The following is a 13,988-nucleotide window of genomic DNA, read 5'->3' as shown; positions in this document are numbered from 1 at the left end:
TTTAAGTTTTACATGTTATGGTAGTAAAAAACTCCCAAAGTTGTTTTTCACTACTGCGAGGCCTATCACTCCCATAGGATAACATTGTGATTACCTTATTACATTTTATAAATGCTATTTCCAATTGGAAAGAGGTAAGCCCCCAAGTCTGACGTCTCTGGAATCGTAACTTGTGGTGAAGTCTGATTTTAACTTGCTATTCTGGAAATGCCACTTTAGAATGTTGGCATGTTCTTACTTTAGCCATTTGGTACCTGCTTGCCTGCCTCTGATCAGTCCGGGGTGGGTGACAGCTGAGCTTTGTGTATTCCCCTAGACAGCCACATACAATGGGAGCCTAGGTGTGATGTGATGGGTCATCCTGGGAAGATGGGAGGGAGAAGCTGAACCTAGCCTCACTTACACCTAAATAGGCTGTGACTTGTTCCCACACAAAATGCGGAAATGCCCTACCCCTGGAGTGAGTCTGGAGCCAGGGTGAGTAAAGAAGACCTCTGTCCACTTAAATGACCTGTCTTTGAAGTCTCTCCCACTACAAAGGCACAACTGGGTATAAGTTTTGTACCTCTGACACCACACTTTTCAGTACACTTCTGGACCTGTGAAGACTCTGCCAGTAAGAAGGACTGCTATGCTGTTAAAGGGCTGCCACTCTGCTGGACTGCTGCTTTGCTGGACTCCTGCCTTGCTGTGCTGCCTTGCTGCCTGCGGTTCCTATGCGTGGGTGAGAAGGACTGGACATGCATCACTGGATTCCATAGTTACTCCAAGGGCTAACTGTCGGGCCCCCTGATCTGAAGTCTCAGTGGCATAAAAGACTTCTAACTTACCTGCTTCTGCTCCTGGACTCTGGCATCTGTGAGTCTGCCCTGCCAAGTGTTGCCAAGCAGTCCTGGACCCTTGGAAGTTTGGCCAAAGGTGCTTGCTTCAGCGAAACCCATGCATCCTCTGCTGAACTGGTGCATTGGGACCGTTGTGTGGCTCAGAACTGGCGCATCATCATTGGTGCATGGGTCAGAACTGGTGCATCACTCCTATTGCATGATTCAGAATCAAGGCATCTCTCCTGTTGTGTGACCAGAACCTGCAAATCGCTCTCACTGCGTGGACCACCCCTGACGCATTGCTTTCGGAACCACCACTAAGCAAGGTCATTGTATCTCTGTCAACGAAGATGAATATGAACATCGCAGCTCTTCAGAGCCAACACATCACCACTGCTGCGCAGATCAGGACCAGCGCATCATCCTCAATGCGTGGATTGACACTGATGCATCGTCTCACTGTAACCCACATTTTCAACGTCGATGCGGCCAGGATCAAGGTACTTTTGTTTAGCGGGAATCACTGGGTCTCTGAATCTGGCCCGTTGTCCCATCGCAGTCGGCCTGAAATTTTGACTTTGTACAGTTCCGGTGCAACCAGATATCCCAAGTAAGTGCTTATTGCTTCGAAGCGCTATTTTACAGTTTATTCCTTAAAATTCATATCCCACGTTCTACTTATTGGATGTTTGTCATTTTGGTCTTCTTCTATCTATTGAATTAAGAGCTATTTTTCTAAGCTGGTGTGGAATCTTTTGGTGTGTTGTCTTCACTGTTTTACTGTTTGAAGTAAACAAATACTTTTCACATTCCCTCTAAAGTTAAGTCTGACTGCTCTGTGCTAAGCTACCAGACTGTGAGCATAGGTTAATGTCTATGCCTCTTACCCTGATTAGGATTTCAGTTGCTGCTTGACTAGAACTCACACTCCAGTCGAACCACAACCCAATTTCTAACATTGATGAGAAGCAAATGTCCTCCTGCTTCAGAAATAATTAAAATGGAAGCAGACTCAATAAACATCAGTAACATAGTCAAGTGTAGTGCCTTCTGTTTTTATCAAGGTCGTGTAAAGCTGGGCCAGAGTGACTGGTACACTCGCCTCCATGCAGAGAGGAAGTACACAATATACCTGCTGTTTAACCACATTGCTGCTGTGGTTATTTTTCTCCTGCGCTGGATTTACCCATTTCCCATTGTTCATGACGAGCTGGGCTCGTCATCAGTGTTTGAGGAGGCTACACCATGACGAGCCCAGCTCGTCATCAGCCTCGAAGGGGTTAATGATTATATGACATTGTGTCTGTGGCAGTGTATCAGAAGAGGTGGAGGGTGAAGCGGCATTTCCTTGCAGCGGCCCTGGCTCACCACACAGAGGAACTGCATGTAAGTGCATGTGCAGTATTTCTCCAAGAGCTATCAAGACAACAGTGGGTCTGTGGGTCTATCAGCCACATAGTAGTGGGCTGGGTAGAGCAGTTGAGCTGCAGGGGGTGCCCAATAGAGGACCACATAGGTGGTAAGCTTCTTTTGGGCATTCAGTGCTGGCAGGATACAGGGCATTCAGGCAGCTATCAAGGGGCTGGTCTGACCGGTTTTTGGCTGTTTGTGGGCCTGTTTCATTTTCTGATGGTCCGGGTGTTTTTCCAGTTATTACCACATATATTGTCAATAACAAGCACAAATACCTGCTGTCGCCCATATATTTGCAAATCACATGTACAGTGTGTTTTTACAAAACTTTCATGATTTCCAAATGTGGGCCACCTTTTTTAGCTATCTGATTCACAAATGGGGGCCACTTTTACTTTGGTGCCTGGCAGGGCTTTAAGAGATCCTGTATTTATGACCCTAACTGTACTGTCAAATAACACTGATCAATTTCTGAATAAATAATGTAAAAAACGTTCCGGTGTTACATATTGGTGATTTAGTTCCTGTTCATATTAGTTTCGGTCCCTATTAGGTTTCCTTTATCTCTGTTTCTTATTTTCCCTGTTGTGTTATGAGATTAGTGTGCAATCCAAAGCGTCGGGGCACTCTTCTGAGTAGCCGCACGCTATACAAAACCCCCGCATAACATAACATAACATAACATAACATATTTCATATGTTTTACTGAATCTTGCACCAAAACACTGTTCGGGTGGCACATTATAGGAGTCAGAAATATTTAGTTTAAGCGTTTAAGCCACGCCCCTAATTGCACAGGCCATGCCTCTTTTAGGGACCCCAACCCTCCATTTGTTTGCATCCCACTTCAATCCCTGGTGACAAGTCCTGGCCTGCTATTTCCTGTCCCAGTCCGCCTCTGGCAGGATACGCTTCCTTCTCGTCGCCAGTGTGTTGTCTTCTGCTGCGACTGCTAGGTGCAGCATTTAACAAACACATGGGTTACTCATTCATACTGTCCCTGCACAAGTCTGATTCTCGTCCAGCCAGTACAATTGTTTAAACTTTCGATCACGTCAATAGCCGACTGTACTAATTACAGTGTTATGCGAAGGGTGAGTGACTGGTTCGTTTACTCTCTCCTAGTAACCGCACCACTTTCCGGATATGACGTAACTATAACTATGTTAACCGTCGCATTATTTTGTTTTGCATGCACTGTACAGCTTAAAACTTCAGCCAGGGCCTGCAGTGTTATGTCCAAACATTCCGTATGAAGCAAATGCCTAAAAACGTCGCCAAGCAAAGATAGATGTGAACTGTGCTAACTTGAAACTCATTTTTGGGGCTTGGCACTTTTTTTTCCTCAACAGGCAAATCAGAGCAGGAGCGGGACAAACACAAAAGTGGGGGGAAAGGGGAGGAGAAATAAGGAAAAAACTCTGACAAAGGGAGAAAGCAGGGATGAAAGGGAACCTTTGACAGCGATAAAGAGGCAGGTAGTATCAGGCGGGTGATTAAAGAGACATGAGGTGAAAGCAACACTATGCAGACGTGGTATTCAGCAGCCTAACCTTCGATAACCCCTGTCGCTGGCTTCTAAACAAAACTTTGGTCCTAGCAGCGCTCATTCTTTCACAAACTCTAATCTCTGGTTATTGAAACACCCAAGTAGTCTTCATCATACATTGCAAGCTGTTATTTGTGTGTTACTATTTTAGCCTCTAGATGGCAGTAGTGGAACAGAATACAGAAACACGCCATTGCTTTGTCGTCGCTTGCATTCTGTGTTTAATATCCCAGCTGCACAGGACCCTTCACACGGGTTAAATCACTGACAGTGGTAACCACCCCATTAGGTTTGCAGAGGCCTCTGAGGCCAGATTACCTTATTAAAATACATTTCATGAATACTTATTTCATATTACTCATCATTACTGATAAACAGAAGGGACAGATAAACCATGCACCTCTTCCTGTCAACACGCAGGAGCTTTCAGTCACACAGGTCTGCATGTAACGATGATTCACTTTCAATAAAAGTGTCTTAATCACTCATGAAATTATAAATAAAAAGATATCGACTTGTTTTTTTACGTTTGATTATAAGCAGCATTGATATAGATGTATATTAATTCAATATGTACAGCATGAAAAACAGCCGTACCAGTGCTTAACTTGTAGAAAACGTTAGTGCCAGGGCCCTTCTAGGTATGCCACCGCAGCCTGCACCACCCATTGCCCCTGCCAGCGATGCCAATGACAGTACCAACACAACTACTAACCATTGCACTCCAACAAGTGATGAAATTCAGACTATTCTTATGTATTTTGACATATTAAACACACTTGTACTCATCTCAAACTTGAAGAGGCAGTGCCACCATGTGGTGGACTGTCACTAGAGCCGGTGCTGACAATTAAGTGCGGGTGCCCAGCACCGGAAACCACCTGCTCAAATTAAGCACTGAACGTACCGTAGTTTGCTTACATGAGACATTCTATCTCACTTACCTTAATAGTTAGTATGGACTCAGAAGAATAAACTATATCTAGTTTGCTTGATATATAGAAATTAGATACATTGTACTATGGCCAAATTTAGCACAATTACCAAGTGGAAGATCTATGGTACCCTTCACTTACATTAATTTGCTTCCATTTACTACCAATCAATCAATCACCTCTGCTGGTCCCCAAAACTTGTGCTAACTGCACATGTGCCATAGAGAGCCTTACAAAGAAGCCATTAAATGTGCCAATCTGTTCCGGACTTCAAGTAATTACCAATGGCTGAGATTAATTCAGGCATTCAATTCTTCACTTTTTTGTATACTTTAGTGTGACACCCTAAGTGCGTGGACATGCCCAACGTGGGTCGTGTGCGCACTGTGCCACTGGGACCATGTTAGACCCAACTGATGAGCCGTAATAAGGACAAATCCATTTTGGAATGCATGTGTTCCGGTTCGGGGAGGACCTGGACTGGCAGGTAAGGTTGGACTGTTACCACTGCAACAACTCAAGACTGATTTGCATATGGCTGGGTCCAAACTGAGGAGGCATGGTGCGCAAAAAAGTGAAGTACTGAGATGCAGCTCGAGTAATTCCCAGGGGCTGAGATTAATTCAAGCATTCCATCCATCAATTGTTTGTATACTTCAGTGTTATTTAAAAACATCTCTAGTAAAGATGCCACATTATTTATTGTTTTTCAATATTAATATTTTGATTGCACACGTAGGACAGCCATGTTTTGATGGCTGCATCTTTTTTTAATATTGTGGCATATGCTTCTTTATTAAAAAAAAAATCACCGGCAAAGGCCAGACCTATTGCCAGTGCTTGTTTAGTAAATTGGTTTCAGAATTGTATGCTTAATTTCCTTGCTTATTTGTTGTTTTGGTGATGATTAAACAGTTTGTCCAAAAGAAGACAGTTACTTTAAGCCACTGCTTCCAGTATTCCTCATTGAAACCTCCTGTTTTTGTGCTTGCTACAGACAGCTCTAGCTGTCAAGAGACAGCATTGTACACAGTACTCCACAGAGCCAATCCTTGCTCAGAATGGATGGCTTTCTTGTAAATCTCAGATCCCTGCCCCTATTTTTTGCTTTACTCTTTAGTTTCATCCTTGGTACATTCTTTATTTGTCCTTCTCTGAATACAGTGTTTCATCTCAGAAAACAGAGCCATGTTTAAACAGCAGTTGGCTGCATTTCAGTGCCACCTGCAGTAGAAATGTATAGGGTTGCTCTGCACTGACAATGAAACTACTATAAATAAGCAAGGGCAATGAACATTGTCCTCCCTTGTATGTATTAAAATTGAGACCGTTGGCATTGACAATGCTTGTTACTTCTTGGCACTGGGTTACCTAACTTAGTAGAAATTAAGCCAATATTATTGTGCTTTGTTAATAGTGCAATTCTTCACAGGAAGCTAGTGTATGGCACTTGTTCCAAAGTTTCAATGTAGCCCTGCTTACGAGAGAGCAGCTAGGCACTTATGTCTCTACAAAACACACCAGGAGGTATCACTGACACAATATAAAGGTAAACAATATCATTTCAAACAAATATTGTGTCAAAAATATAATTTAGCAAAATATTGTGTCCCTATACTTAAACTTAAACTCTTAATATAAACAGTATTAATTAACATTAAAATATATATCGATAAAAAAGAGCAAATAATTTACATAATTAAAAACCAGTTCAATATTTAACTAACAATAGTTTTTTTACTTAATTCTTGACGTAATTAACTTCCCAACCTACACCCATACAAACCTAGCAGCCCCTACCTAAAATAAAATTTACATGAATAAGTATAGCACAATTTAAATAATTGATAATACATTTAATAGCTCATTCATGAATAAAGAATTGTTAATTAATTATTACTTAACTTCCTACCCTAAACTTCTACAAACCCAGCAACCTACACCTAAAATATAACTAAAATATATAAGTATTGGGCAAATTACAAATGTTATAATCAATGAAATAATTAACAATTAATAATGAATTGTTAAATAATTATTATTTACTTTACTCCCCACCCTATACCCATACAAACCTAACATCCACAGCTAAAATATAGCTAAAATACACATGTATTAGACAATTTACATAAGTAATATTCAATTAAATAAATACCTCTATATTAAAATGTTATGTTTATTTATTACTTAAATTACTACCTGCCCCTATGCCTCTATAAACTAGCAACCCACAACTAAAATATAACTACAGTAAATCAGTATTACATAAGTTACATAATTAATATCAATCACATATTAGAAATTATTAATCAATTAATATGTGATTATTACTAAATTAACTTCCCATCCTATCCCCCGACAAAGCCAACAACCCGCTACAACACTATAAATTACTATTAACAATGAAATAAGAAATCCTAAATCGAAAAAACTTACAAACTTATTTAAAAAGTACATATCATTCACACAATAGTAACACATACAATTAATATATTGACTAAAACATGTTAAGATAATTAAAAAACGATATTCTTCACAACTATATTACTGGGAATTATATTAAAAACAACAATATTCTTAAAAACCATATTACTTGCCAAAAAAATTATACTCTTGACAACGATATTCTTGTATCACAATATTTTTGTATCACTAGATTTTATGTCCAATATTTCTGTCTCCTGCTATTTACCATTCGAGATTTTGTTCAAACACCCCACAGGAGGCAGCAAATCTTTTTTCCTGAAAAAAAATTTCCTGAAACAAATCAAAGGGTGTTCTGGTCGGTCTGGGAGAATCAGATTTAGAAATATCACTATTAGCGACTTATTAGAGAAACTACTAACCATTTTACTAGGAATGGGCAAACCTTTTTTTGATTGGCCAAGCATTTAGACATTTTATCCTGGAGTGCTTTTACCAACAGCTGCTTGAGGTTTTCTTGTTTACCTCTAGTAAGAAACAGTAAGTGCCTTCTGCTGCGATTTAACACCAGACGCTACATTGTCCATGTCTTCTGGAATAAAGGCACCTCCAAGTTCTTCATATACCCAGAAAACTCGACTGGCCTGGTCTTACCATAGCCTCTCTTTATTCCAGAGCACAGAAAACTCTAGAATCCTCTCTCTAGGTCCTGGAAGTAGTCTGCAAAACTCAGAAACAACTGTAAATAGAAGTTGTCTGGGTCCCTTGGCTGGATGAACTAATAGAGAGTGTGAATGAAAGTTTGAAGGGTAGTATGAATGTTTGTTTGAATGTGAAGCACATTTGACCTAAACCTATATCCACTTTGGCCCACTAATTAGAAAAAAGATCTTTGTCTGGACTATCTACCTCTCCCGGTTAGTACTATATATCTTCATTAAAATAAAAACTATAATGGACACTATAAAAACATTCGGTTTTACCGACGACGATTTCGCCAAAATGCTTGGGCTTCCAGCAGATGGCAACCAAGACTTCTCTGTTCCTAAAGGGCTCAACGGAGACTGGAACAAATTGCTCAATCTCCGTAAAAAATCAAAAAGGACAGAACTGCATGCCAAATTCATGCTCGATTATCTACGAGCTGGTACCATCCCTATCGGGCTTAGAGTCCGCAACATCCCAGGGATGTTTATAGAGATCAGACAGTTCCTGGAGCGATGTGCCCTTATTTCCAACCGTTGCTCCAGGGACTGGATGATGCTCATTGTGGAAACGGCTCGGAGCGTAATGGATATCCTTGAAAAGGAAATCCGAGAATTGGAAGACAAACTAAAAGAGGGGGATGCAGTAGATGAGGGGAAAAGGAAGCTTGAGGAGATCCGATTCGAACTGGAATCCTTCTCCGAATACCTACTCAAAAGAAAAACTGAGAAACTGAGAAAGGATATTCGAATGTTCTCACAGGAAAGGGCCTATCCCTACCTGGGAACCAATTTTTATACCACCCAAGAAGAGAATGCCCCTCGAGGACAGACACCTAGATGGGGCCAAGGAAGGAAAGTCACAACCTTCTCAGAAACAACCGATTCCGAGGGGGATACTCCCGAAGAATATGACCCCAGCTATGACCAAGGACATAATCCCAACCAAGGACATAACTCCAACAGAGGAAATAGAAATGGAGGGTATGACCGCAATTACCAACAGAACCGTTTTTTAGGGAACCGCCGGGGCAACACCCGTCCACCGCCGAGAGCCCCACAAACGAGGAACTACCAACAGGGTCGCGGACAACCACAGATGTATGTGCAGACCCGCCATCATCAGTACTGGCGAACATAAGGGGGCTCCCTGTGTTCAATTTGTCCAGTGAAACTGTAGATCCAATGGCCATCCAACTTTTATCGAGGGGCCTATCTTTTGTGCCATCTACTAACTTCAATAAATTCGAATTGAACAGAGATCTACAGCTATTTTTCAGGAAGGTTCGCCTTCAAAAGTTTTTTCTGGAGGCACCACCAACTGACAATGACAATAACAGATCTGGTTGTAAACCCCCGTCCTCTTTTACACCCTCTTTGGAAATGGTGGGACCAGAGGTAAGTATCTTCGAAAAGACAGTCATGCATAAAATCAACAAAATGACGAAATATGTTCCCATACCAAAAGCGAATTTGCCTATTTCAGAAAATAGAGCGCTCAAGGAACTTGAATCTAATAAAAAAATCACAATTAAACCTTGTGATAAAGGGGGTGGGATCACATTGTTTGATACCACCGATTACAAGAAAAGAATGACTGAGCTGCTTTCATCCTCTGGTCACTACATCCGAATCACTCGGAACCCCGAGAACGCCCTCTAAAAACGTATATTGACAATGGTTCAAAGAGCGGTCAACCAAAACCACATCTGTGAAGCTGAAGCTGAGTTCCTTACGCCATCTAACACCAAAATACCCATTATATATGGGTTACCTAAAACCCATAAGAACAGCGCGGATCGTCCCATGCGACCGATCGTCTCCACAATTGGCTCTGCCACAGAGCCATTGTCAAAGTATATTGACAAATTTTTAAATCCATTGGTGACTGAACTGGAATCTTATGTACGGGATACAGGACACTTTATCCAGCAAGTGGAAGGCATTCCATTTCATGAGAATCTGGAAATAATGGTTACTCTTGATGTGGAAGCATTATATTCCAATATCCCTCAAAGAGGAGCATATGAGGCAATTGAAAATGTACTGTCAAGGAACTCCAACATAACAAACAATGGATTCATCCTACAATGCCTAAAAATAGTTCTTTTTGAGAACTATTTCGAATTTGATAACATCCTATATAGGCAGGCCTCTGGAGTCAGCATGGGAGCCAGCTGTGCACCAAGCATAGCCTGCTTGTATATGGGGGAGTTTGAAAGAACAAATGTCTTCAATGAAATGGCCCCCTTTTTTTAAAACGTCATGAGCTGGAAACGGTTCATTGATGACATCTTTTTCATTTGGAGGGGAGAAGAAGACCAACTCCGTGAATTCATTGATTGGCTCAATGCGGCGGATGCCAATTTGAGATTCACCAGTCATGTTAGCAGGTCTAAAATAGAATTTTTACACATCTGGATTGAGCATCATGAAAACCTCATCAAGGTATCTTTATATACAAAACCTACGGCTCGAAATACCTTGCTCCAATATGCCAGCTTCCATCCGCGCAGCCAGAGGGACAGTATCCCCTACAGCCAGTTCCTTCGCATTAGAAGGAACTGCACTGATCTACATGACTTCTTGACCCAAGCAGATATCCTCCAGGAAAAACTTCGCGTCTGAGGTTACCCACCCAGACTGATCAAGGAGTCTTTTAAACGAGCGAGATACACCAACAGGGAAGCCATGTTTATGGAAAGAGATTCTGAGAAATTGAACCAACTGGTTTGCGTTACCCGTCATTCCGAAATGAACCATAAAATCAGGCAAGCCATCAATTCTAGCTGGCACATCCTGAATTTAGAAAATGAGAGGACACACCTGAATCGTCCGATTTTTGCCTTCAAGAAAAACCCTAACCTGAAGAACCACCTGGTAAGGGGCAAAATACAAGAAACATCGATAAACACCCAAACTACCGTAACAGGATTGGAACCAATATATGGTAACCACAAATGTGGGACATGCCACATTTGCCCACAGGCCATTGTCGGTGATACTGTGAGTACCAACAACCGAACAATCTCTGTTAGACGCAATACCACCATGACTAACTGCCGCACCAATAACATTGTCTACCTAATACTGTGTCCTTGCAATCTCCCATATGTTGGGGAAACTGGTAGGGAATGCCGGGTACGAATAGGGGAACATAAGTCTAACATTAGAAATCAAAAACTAGCAGCCCCTATAGTAGGACATTGGCTCGAAAAAAATCATAGTGAACTGGATCTTCGCTGGTTTATCTTGGAAAAGATAAAAGCCAGCCCAGGAACTGACCCGGTGGGCCTCCGAAAAAAACGGGAGGTATTTTGGATTTTTTATCTAAATGCTGTGGAAAAAGGATTAAATGAGGACTGCCCCTGGCATCAGACATTTCTGTAAAAAGACCTGCTGTACATCTGATGTAAAGGTGACATAGAGAATGGATGAAGGAAACTGGTTGGCAAATTTTTGTAATTCATATATATGTAGAAAAGAACAATGGAGGAGTATCCCCCGATGAAGGAGATGAAGGCTTTTCCTGATGAGGAACACTGTTCCTTTGTTAGTAAACCCCTCACTCACCACCTAGTGCTTGTTAGGCAACCGAGCGGCTGACGGTAGACGTAGGTGAGCTGCCTCGCTTCACCGCCAACTAATACGTTGCTAAAAGTGAAGCACCTACCCCCTGCTCGATGAAGTCCTACTAGAGTACTACTCCAGTTTTTATTGGCACCCTACACTTTAGGAGTGTCTGCCCAGAGGAACATTTTTTCCTTCTGGATGACCAAGGATTTAGGCCAGGGTGCGTCTTTTAGGGGACCCACACCTCCCACTTCCTTGTTTTGGTCCTGAAGAATACCGGGGATCGCCCCTAATGGTAGAAACATGTTGACCAACACATAGCCGAGATACGTAGGCCGTAACTTCCCTACAAGTATCTCACCATTCTTTTAATTATTGTCCAGTTACTTTTTTATTAAAATCTTTATAAAGCATTAACCAGGACAATTTTTACACTTACACCTTTTTTTGTTCACAACCCACACTTCACTACCTGCTCCACTGTAACACAGGTGTTGAAGCACACCCAAGTGACGCTAGGCCACTTGGGTGGGCCCCGATGATGAAGCAAGTCACCACTAGGTGGTGAGTGAGGGGTTTACTAACAAAGGAACAGTGTTCCTCATCAGGAAAAGCCTTCATCTCCTTCATCGGGTGATACTCCTCCATTGTTCTTTTCTAATTCTTGACCAGGGAATCAGGAGTATTCCCCGTCCAGCATCCACGGACGCAACTCCTTACTCTCTTTGTGTTATAGATATTCATATATATGTGTCTTTTGCCTCTTTAACATCACAAGAGGGACCAAGGTCATCAATACAATAGACTCTGTAGTAATGCTATTTCAGGCTTTTTCTAGGTATGTCTTTAACGTTCGATAGCCCTTAAGCCTGTTTACTCAAAATGGCCGGACAATTACTTCCAAGATAAATAAGGCTGGTAACTACCGTATTAGTATTCCATTGGTTTACACAAGATGGCGACTGGGCTCAGATAGGAGAAATGAGTCCTTTGTTGATGTTTGCGCATTACCAACACAGCTGGTTTTTGTTCCCGTTAGGAGTGAACACCGCGCTATTTAAATGGGGACAGAAAGGAAACAGGCGAGAATCCTGTCTCCCGCCGTAGGTCGACTGGTTCAGTCGGCGGAACCCCATTGAAAGAAGACGGTCCTCACGTTGAAGGTAAGCGGTCCGAGAACGAGATCCTGGGGATTAAACGGTACCGAAATTAGACATTAGAGATATGTAATAGGTTCCCTTTCTCGTTATTTTACCTTAGGATTTCCATCTACCCGTCCTGCTTTGTGGCTATAGGCCGAGTGGAGGAGTCGAGGAAACCCCATTTAAAAACGCGTGCCTGTCTTTGGAAGGTAATTATCCAGAAATGGTCCTGCGGTATGTTTTGAAACCGGTTGAATCATGGTTTTAAATGGATATTTTCCGTTTTTTCTGTCAATTGCCACTAGGAATTCGAGTAACCAGTCACTCCCGGTAGTGGAAAACACAGTACAGAAGTGCGCACCGGTTCTCCCGGTATGTATATCTGATATATATTGTGGTCTATTACGTAAAAACTACAGGGAGGCTTTACTGTTATGTGCTAATATTCACTCCCCTTCCCCATAGAAATTTTGATCGGTAACCGCTTGCCATCGTAACTTCATCGGAAATACAAAGTCTGTAGACTGCCCTCCAAAGCCACCAGCACTCGATCAAGTGTTCGTTGAACAATGCTGTCTGATTAGCGATCTATCCGGGTAAATAAGGCTATGCAAAATACAATCTGCCTACTTGACGGCTGGAGTATATAGCCGAGTAAAGGGCCATAATTGGCGTATTTTATCATCCTTACAGGGAGAAATCTGGAAATTTTTAACTTCCTATGCCCGTATATCCAGCTTATTTCCGCTAGCCCCTGATGGAACACTTCCAAGACATTTCAGGTATATTATGCGGAATATGATATCTTGCTTATGGCAAACAGAAAAAAGCGAGTAATATCCGTTTGGTTAACTCGTGTAAATATAACGTTCTGGAATTATACAAGCAATGACTATCTGTGAATTTTATCCATGAGTGAAGGAACAAGGAATTAATATAAAGCTCCATCATAGCTGTATCAGTATATAGAACATTGCTCCTAATACATGCCATATTCTGAAATTGCCAGATTTGATATTTAACTCTACCATTGTTATGATATATAATGTATACAATGAGGTTCTAATTTACTCCCACTGTAGGATCTATAGCTCTGGACTCCAGTCAATGAAAGTAGGAGGCTTTAGCCTTCCAGCACTCTTCCATATACCTATGGTCTCTCATAACAAAATAATATACAAGTAAATATCATTATATGTGTTTAGCAAAACAAGCCAAACAACCATTCTCCATTTCTCTCTATATATAACTAGGAACTAGTATCAGGTTTATAGCTGAGAAATACCACAAACTGTCCCTCAGAGGTTTGGGCCTTATTTTAATAAATTGGTCATGCATGTGCAAGAGTGAAAGTGTATTTATAGCTTAAGAAATATGTATGGATGTTCTGTGTTACGAAATAAGCTCTACAGGTTCATTCAGTC

Source organism: Lissotriton vulgaris, chromosome 11 (genome assembly GCF_964263255.1).
Source record: "Lissotriton vulgaris chromosome 11, aLisVul1.2, whole genome shotgun sequence".
In the NCBI taxonomy this organism is placed as follows: Eukaryota; Metazoa; Chordata; class Amphibia; order Caudata; family Salamandridae; genus Lissotriton; species Lissotriton vulgaris.
Note: the sequence above shows the minus strand (reverse complement) of the source record.